This window comes from Solanum tuberosum, unplaced genomic scaffold, assembly GCF_000226075.1.
Source record: "Solanum tuberosum cultivar DM 1-3 516 R44 unplaced genomic scaffold, SolTub_3.0 scf00461, whole genome shotgun sequence".
In the NCBI taxonomy this organism is placed as follows: Eukaryota; Viridiplantae; Streptophyta; class Magnoliopsida; order Solanales; family Solanaceae; genus Solanum; species Solanum tuberosum.
Genome location: NW_006239387.1, coordinates 128687 through 137486, shown reverse-complemented (window position 1 = coordinate 137486; position 8800 = coordinate 128687).

The window sequence follows — 8800 nt, the reverse complement described above, 5'->3', positions numbered from 1 at the left end:
AAAAAAAACATGTAAATAAGGACCGGTCCATTAATGATTTTCTAAATAGCACAAAGATACCAAATAACTAAACTATTGATGCTACACCTATAACATTATCTAAATGTTATGATTACTTTTTAGGTCAATTTATTGTATTCACGATGACTTTTGTCATCGTGTTTCATAGAATATGATTAAAGGATGCTTTGTTAGATGGTTAGATATCATGTCATTTGATTGACTTACAATGAATAAGATTATTTTATTTCCTTCTTTTATTGTGCTACAAGATTTTTCATAAGCGAATTAAACTTAGCATATTGATTTTGTACAAGTATCTTTGATAGTAAATCATATGTTAAAAGTAGGATACAAGTAGCTTATCGAGGTAATAATTGCTAATGAAACTTTATCAGCATCATTGCTAATGAAACTCTTCAAGGATGTAGTGTAATGCCGGACCAAACAACCTGTCTTTAAAGCTTTTATGTATTTTAGAGAAAATACTCTAGCAATATTGTCATAGCTTCTAGCATTGTTATTGCACAACAACAAAATTTATAAAAAGTTACTTAGAGAATATGGTCCATGCTCAAAAATTGAAGAAAAATTTATGGAAAAAGTGATTGTCAATGATTTGTAGTTCATCAAAGCTCTTCTATAGCTATCAACAAATATGAGAAGGTGGGATGGTTGAGCAAGAAGTTGTCTCTTATAATTTTACCATTTAAAGAATATCCTTCTTTTTGAATTGTCTAAATACTCAGTCTGTTGCACTCATGCTCAAGCCCAGATTGGAATGATCAAGAAATTAAGACACTCACTCAAAGCTTGCTCTAACTTTTATTCCAACACAAATGGTTAACATATCTTCTAAAAGCATCGAATGTTTATCTCTATTCTTCCATCAACAAAGACGCACCATATTTTCATAAATTCAAAAATATTCTCTTATTTAGAATTTCAAAAGACTTCTCTTTGATTTTTCTCTATCTTCACATCTACGTATTGCAAATTCAGGTTATGCTTTTCTCAAATTTTCCCTAATGTTCTTTTGGTACACTTAATTTTTTTTAGTTCAATGGGTTAAATTCACGCCTACTGTCATTATTCTTCTTCCAAAATCTCTCTTCAATGTTAAATTAGGCAAAGATCAGAGTTGCAGCTATGTTGAAGATCTTGCACTTTCTGAAATCTTCATTATAGTAATACTTTTTGTTGAATAAGTGATATTTATAATTCATGTTACAATACAATGAAGAATGAAAAATAAACATTAGTTACTACAGTACCTCTCTTTTTACGGAGTAATATAAATGTGGGGCTCATAGAATTGGTATAATATATTGGGATAGAGGAGCCATAGGTTCATCTAATAAAAATTTTCTTGTAATTGAGATCAAACTTTTTAATTATGTGTTCGAAGAGAGGGGTCAACAATGAATATTTTTGAAGAATGTGGTGCGAGCTTTTATAAGTTTGCTCATTTGAAGTAATATATACAAAGTCATTGAGTCGAGGTGTCTTGTGTGTGCTTGTTGTTGTATATCTCTTGCCTATCTCTATTACTTGTGTTGTTAACATGCCAGTTACTTAGCTAAGTACGTAAACCTTCATATTTTCTGATTTATTGTTTTTATGTGCATATAACACTCATGAATTTACATAGGTGTTATAACACATTGAACGACGAAGGGGAGCTCCTGATAAGCTCTATCAAAAGTGAGCCTCAATCACACCTTTTAATCTTGGTGGTTTGAGACTCTCCGTGGTTCCCTTCCTCCTCAAATACAAATATAACTTTTCTTTTTGTTTATTAACATACAAGCATTTTGGTCTAGGTCCTCCATGGATTAGAACATTTTAAAATATTTTACTCGTGATATTTTGCATAAACAAAGGCCATTTGTATGTCATGTAGATAACTGCCAATCAAACTACCTTAAATAAGATCACTTGACAAGACGTCTCTTGTAGCACCAAGAGAAGTTGTTTGAGTGTTCACATAGAGAGTTTCCACCAACATATATATTGTGTGAAATATATGGATCCAAGCAATATAAGAAGAATATTAAGTGGGATAAAAATGAGTATACTCTTTTTGAGTCAATTACACAGAAATGAAGGGATTAATTATACCACCCCCGATACAAATATCATGTTCAATCAAGCACCATAATATATCTTGTGGTTAATCTTAGTGAAATTACCTTATCAACTGTGAGTCCATCTGTTTTCTGGATTCTATGCTAAATTTTCATCACTCATTTTCTTCCTTTGGATTTTCATTAATGTTTATTCTTTATGTTGTACATTATTTTATTTCGTCATTTTCAAGTTCTATACAAGTATAAACAACTATATTATCAATAATATAGACCACATATGGTGTGGAAGAATATAATCAACTCATCAACTTGTCAAACAAAACTTTCTTTTTTTTCCAGAAGTATTCTAATGTGTGCAATGACTGAGCTTGAGGAAGTTTTACATTCATGATTGACTAATTTTAGCTTTAATCATTCCTGGACTACACTAACGTAGCCACTAATCTTACTTGTTATTTGTGACTCCTAGACTTACTGTAATTCCCATTTTGCTACATATGAGTGATTTTTGATATAATGGTATGTCATATATACACTTTGGATTAAGTACTTTATAAAATTGTACTATTTTTTACCTATATTGTTCATTTGTTAATTGCAACATTGTAAATCTACAGGACGTTAATATTATCATGAGATTTTCTCTCGGAGTTAATACATTAAGATTGAGGACAGTAAAACAAGGTTGATTTATCATGATTACCGTGAAGTGTATTTGATAATATTGATTTATCATGATTATCGTGAAGTGTATTTGGTAATTGTGATGTGGTATAATTTTCTAAAAGTGTGTTTTATTTGTTGATTTTGATATAAATTATTCATAAAAAATTTCAAAAGCTATAAAGGAACATGCTATATTGTCGCAATAGTGATTTGAAGAGTAATACCAACTCTCTGAGTATATCTACGTTCTAGATATAAGGAAAATGCTATGTCAATTGTCACAATAGTGTTTGAAGATTTTGTACTTGGAAGAAAACAACAATGTGGTTCCAGGATTATGGAACTACAGTTCGCTGTTTTTTGTAGTACTTTTCATATGACTCCCAATCGGACTCTGTGATTTCCTTTGTTCATGAAAATGGTGTAAACATTTATAGTAAAATGATACATTTGGTTGGTTGATCATGTGGCATAGAATAATGGGTAGGAAATGAGCAACTAAATAATATGCTTGGATTAAAGTTTGTAATTGCATTAAAGAAAAGCACAACGAAATAAAATAGACAACTCAATTCTATATAAATCTGGGTATATGTTTATCACGGTTTATCATGGAATTGTGCTTTGTATTTATGATATTATGGTTATTACTATAATAACAAGAAGAAAGAAGAAGCAGAAGAAAAAAAAGAAATTCAGTGTAATTTACATGGAGGAGTTTCAGAAAGTGCAATGATATGTAAGGATTTTCAGCAAGGAATTTGAAATATGGAGGAGTAACATACAAAATGTCAGATATAATTTTGATTATGTATACAATATACATAATATAATTTACCTAGATCTCTAAGTAAACTTTACTTCTTTCTGAAAAAGGTATAAAAGGGTTGTTTTCGCTATACCCTTGACTCGGGAAATAATGAATGCATGTGATATTTAGTGTTTATTCTAATTTCTAAATTATTTATTGTTCTTTGAGAGTCTAAATCACATGATGCATGAGACACATTCGACGTTACTTATATTTAAACTCAAATTATTGTTGGGCCCGTGCTATTCACGGGCAACACTAATCTAGTATTTATAATATGCTGACATGATATTTGAAAAAATATGTATTAACCATGCATTTATAAATTATATATTATTTTACTAGCCTCCATTTTGTAATTTGTGTCAGAGTTCCAGATGTTGGCTAGAAGAAATGCACAACAAAAAGAAGAAAAAAAAAACTTTAAAGGACCACCGAAGGAGTCTTTGGTGGGTATGATACGGTATTAAAAAATTTAAATCGGTAATTTTTATTCTGATATTTAAAAATACTTTAATTTATTATTATCATATTAAATTAACTCGATATGGTTTGGTATCTTAAAATTCGATATAGATATTTTGTAATACGGTAAATTTATTTAATTATCTTTGTCATATAATTTATTTAGTCAGGCTTTCAAAAAGTTACTTATTTTTTAATATTTTTTTTACATAGCAAATCAAGGAAATTTTGTAGATTGCGTAGAATAAAGAACCCTAAGAGCCGTCGTTGATCCTTGCTATTCCGACTGGTTAGGCCAAGATGGCCTCTGGCCAATCTGTTCCGGAGGTTGGTCAACCTCTTAAGACGTACGCGAATGCATTGAAACCCAATCAACAAGTGGAGAAGGTGGCTGTGCGCAAACCAATTTCGTATTTGCATGGCGAGCCCATTGTTATATGGGATCAGAAAGAGGTGGACAACATGATTGTTCGTGAAAACTTGCAGCTTGCTATTGTGGGTAAATTCTCCTATGGTTGTCCTGATATCCACGAGTTACGGAGGCTTATCCCAAAACAATGTGAATTGAAAGGGGAATGCATAATCGGATTACTGAGTAATAGACATTTTTTGATTAGGGCGTCACTGTTGGAGGATTATGTGCACCTTTTATCAAAGCCCGCTTTTTATATTACTCACCAACAGAGGTCATATCCCATGAGGACGTTTAAATGGGATCCCATGTTCGATCTGGAGGAAGAGACAACTATGGCGGTGGCGTGGATATCCTTTCCGTCTCTTCCCCCGAATTTTTTTTGCGAAGAGGCTATTTTTTCACTGGCCGCTGCGGTAGGGAAGCCTTTGCAAGTGGATGTAGCAACGAAGAATAAAACACGACCAAGCTGCGCTAGGGTTAAGGTTGAAGTTGACTTGCTTGGTGAGTTCCCAAAACGGATCAAGATTGGCATCAAACAGGAGGATGGGGCAGTGCTGGAAAAGTGGACACCGATAAAGTATGACTACGTTCCAAAGTATTGTATAACGTGCTCGATTCAAGGGCATGATGAAGACCAATGTTATGTGAAACACCCAGAGCTTTTTAAGGAGAAGAATAGCAAAGGGGAGGAACAAGAGGACAAGGATAAGGGAAACAAAAAGCATGAGAAGGCGAAGCTTAAAGAGGGGGCACAGAAGCAGCTGGACACCCAGCCTGAGGTGTTTGTGGAGAAAAAAAAAAGAAGTTTGGGGGTGCAAAGCAACAACAACCTGCTAAGCAATGGCAAGTTAACACTAAAAATAAGTTTGCCAATTTGGGTGGGATAGAGGATGACAGTAATGAGGTACAACAAATACAAGGGAATAAAGTTATCACTGAAAAGTCGTCTACAAAGGCATGGGTAGAGGGACGGTTCAAGAACGTGGACAATAGTGAGGGTGTTGGGGACAAGGGAAACAATATCAACACTAAGGTTGTTAAAGATAAGGAGGAGGAAAATATTCCCCAAGATGTGGGGAACAAGGGCTCTACTAATCAGGGTCAACAAGATGACCTTGTTGACACAACTACTAATGACAATATCAACATGGAGGGGCGAAATGACTTGGGGGTGGAGTTGAAGATGCCTCAAGATTCACAGGGATTAAAAGAAACAGAGGATGACAAGGGGATCGAAGACAATATCAAAAATGCATGTACTTCGGGGGATCTATCCCCTAGACAAGCTAGTAGTTTAATAGCCAAAAGGGGAAAATCCAATATTCCCCTTCAGGTTCAGACAAGGGGCAGTAAAGGTAGGTCAGCAAGCAGTGACCAATGATAGACAAAGCTTTATTTTGGAATATTCGATCAGTTAATACCCAAAATGCATTTGGGAGATTGGTCGATCTCAATAGAAGAAACAATTACAATTTTATTGCTCTTATGGAGCCTTTTCAGGCTCCGAGGGAGATTCATAATTTTAGAGTGCGGTTAGGATTTGACAATGCTTTTGTCAACAGTTCTGGGAAAATATGGATTTTTTGGCGGAATTAATGGGAAGGGGTGGTTGTGCAGGATGCTATTCAACAGCTTACAATGAAGTTTTCTTGGGGCGGGAGGATTTTTTTCATTACTTCAATCTATGCTAGGTGTGATGCCATGGAAAGATTGGAGTTATGGGAAGAATTAGAAGAAATGGATACGGTTGGTTCACCATGGCTTGTGGGGGGGGATTTTAATGTTATTTTGAACAAGGAGGAGAAGCTTGGTGGTCAGGAGTTCTCACAACATGAGGCAACAGATTTTGCAACGTGCATAAACTCATGTGCATTGACAGAGGTGAGATTTACTGGGAGTAAATACACGTGGTGGAATGGCAGAATTAACGATGCTTGCATTTTTGAAAGACTAGACAGAGTGTTGGTCAATCAAGAGTTTCTTGATGCCATCCCACAAGTGGAAGTGCAACACTTGTCTAGACAAGGTTCGGATCATACCCCAATCCATGTTATTTGTAATTCTTTGGTCCATAATGTGGTGAAGCCGTTTAAATTCCTTAATTTCTGGTGCAAACACAGAAATTTTAAGGAATTGGTAAAGAATTGCTGGAGCATAGATTTTACAGGATCCCCATTTTTGGAACTTCATGTAAAGATGAAGAAAGTAAAAAAAGCCTTGGTAGAGTGGAGCAAAGTAGATTATGGGAATATTTTTGTGCAAATTGCAACATTGGAGGATGTTTTACTGGTAAAGGAGGCTTAATTTGAATTGCTGCCCAGCCCAGAAAATAGGGCAGAATTGTTCAAAGCGGAGGCTGAATTGAAGAAGTTTCTCAAATTAGAGGAGGACTTTTGGAGACAAAAGGCGGGAATGAAGTGGTTCGTGGAGGGTGACAGAAATTCTAAATTTTTTCACTCGTATGTTCAGGGAAAAAGAAGGAAATTACACATAACTGAAATACAGGATGTGCATGGGAATATCCTTACTGATGATACGAGGATAGGGGAGGAGGCCATTAATGTTTTTCAACAACAGTTTATGGAGACTAATATTAATCAGGACTATTCTATGCTTAACTATATACCTTTGCTCATATCTGGGGAGGATAATGATGCTATGATTAAACTCCCAGACATGGAGGAGGTGAAGATGGTTGTGTTTCAATTGAATGAAAATAGTGTTGCTGGGCCGGATGGGTTCTCGGGACTATTTTTCCAAGAATGTTGGGACATTGTCTCCCAGGATGTCACCAATGTAGTCAGGGCCTTTTTCTGTGGACAAACTTTGCCAAGATATATATCTCATACTAATTTGGTTCTACTTCCAAAGAAAGATCTAGTGAGATCATTTTCAGATCTTAGACCAATTAGTTTGAGTTGCTTTATTAACAAAGTCATTTCAAGGGTCCTACATGGCAGAATTGCGGTAGTTTTGCCAAAGTTAATTTCTCCTAACCAGTCTGGATTTGTAAAAGGTAGGAGTATCTCTGAAAATGTGCTTTTAGCTCAAGAGATCATTGGTGACATTAACAAAAGAAACAAGCATACGAATGTGGTGGTGAAGCTCGACATGACAAAAGCCTATGATAGAGTCTCTTGGGTCTTTATGACAAAAATCCTGAGGAAATTTGGGTTTTCGGAGGTGATTATTGACATGATTTGGAGGCTGCTTTCAAACAATTGGTACTCAATTTGTATCAATGGGCAAATTCATGGATTATTTCAGTCTACCAGGGGTCTTAAACAAGGGGATCCTTTGTCCCCTACATTGTTTATAATTGGTGCAGAAGTTCTGTCTAGGGCTCTTAATGCTCTACATTCTGATTCATCCTATTTAGGGTATGGGCTTCCCAAGTGGAGTCCCAATATTAATCATCTGTCATATGCAGATGACACAATATTATTTTGCTCTGGGGACAAGGGATCTATTATCAAAATGATGATGGTATTGCAGAGATATGAAAAAGTATCTGGACAGTTAATTAATATGGCTAAAAGCTACTTCTATCTTCATGAGAAAGCTCCGTTAATCTTCTCTATAAGGCTGAGGAAGCTTACTGGGATCAGGCAAGGGGAGTTTCCAATGACTTACCTTGGATGTCCGGTGTTTTATGGGCGGAAAAAGAGCTCATATTTTGAGGATTTAATGAGGAAAGTAGCCAGAAGAATCCTATCATGGCAGAATAAGTTTCTGTCATTTGGTGGAAAGTTCATTCTCATAAATCATGTTCTTCAATCTATACCTATACACCTTTTGGCAGCTCTTACACCCCCTAAAAGTGTCATAAGGAAGCTACATCAGCTTTTTGCTAAAATTTTTTGGAGTGCCACTAATGCAGAAAAGAGAAAACATTGGGTGGCTTGGGAAGAGATGTGCTATCCTGTGAATGAAGGAGGCCTGGGGTTTAGATCTTTAGAGGTAATAAATAGGGCAATGCATGTGAAGCTTTGGTGGAATTTTAGAACATCTGTTGGATCTTTATGGAGTGTTTATATTGGCAATAAATATTGCAAAAAAAGGCATCCTGTTTTGGCCGTGGGTACAGGTGCCTCACAAGCCTGGAGAAGTATGATTAATGGTCGGGAGGAAGTGGAGCCTTATATTTGGTGGCAATTAAAAAATGGGAACTCTAGCTTCTGGTTTGACAATTGGACTAATTTTGGGGCTCTATACTACACGGAAGGGGAACTAGCAGTCGAGGAGGAAAGATAAGTTAATACATTTACAGATACAGGGTCCTGGAGAATTGATGCTATTGAAGGGGTTGTTTCTATGGAAATGACAGATATAATATTGAACAGTATCCCCCCT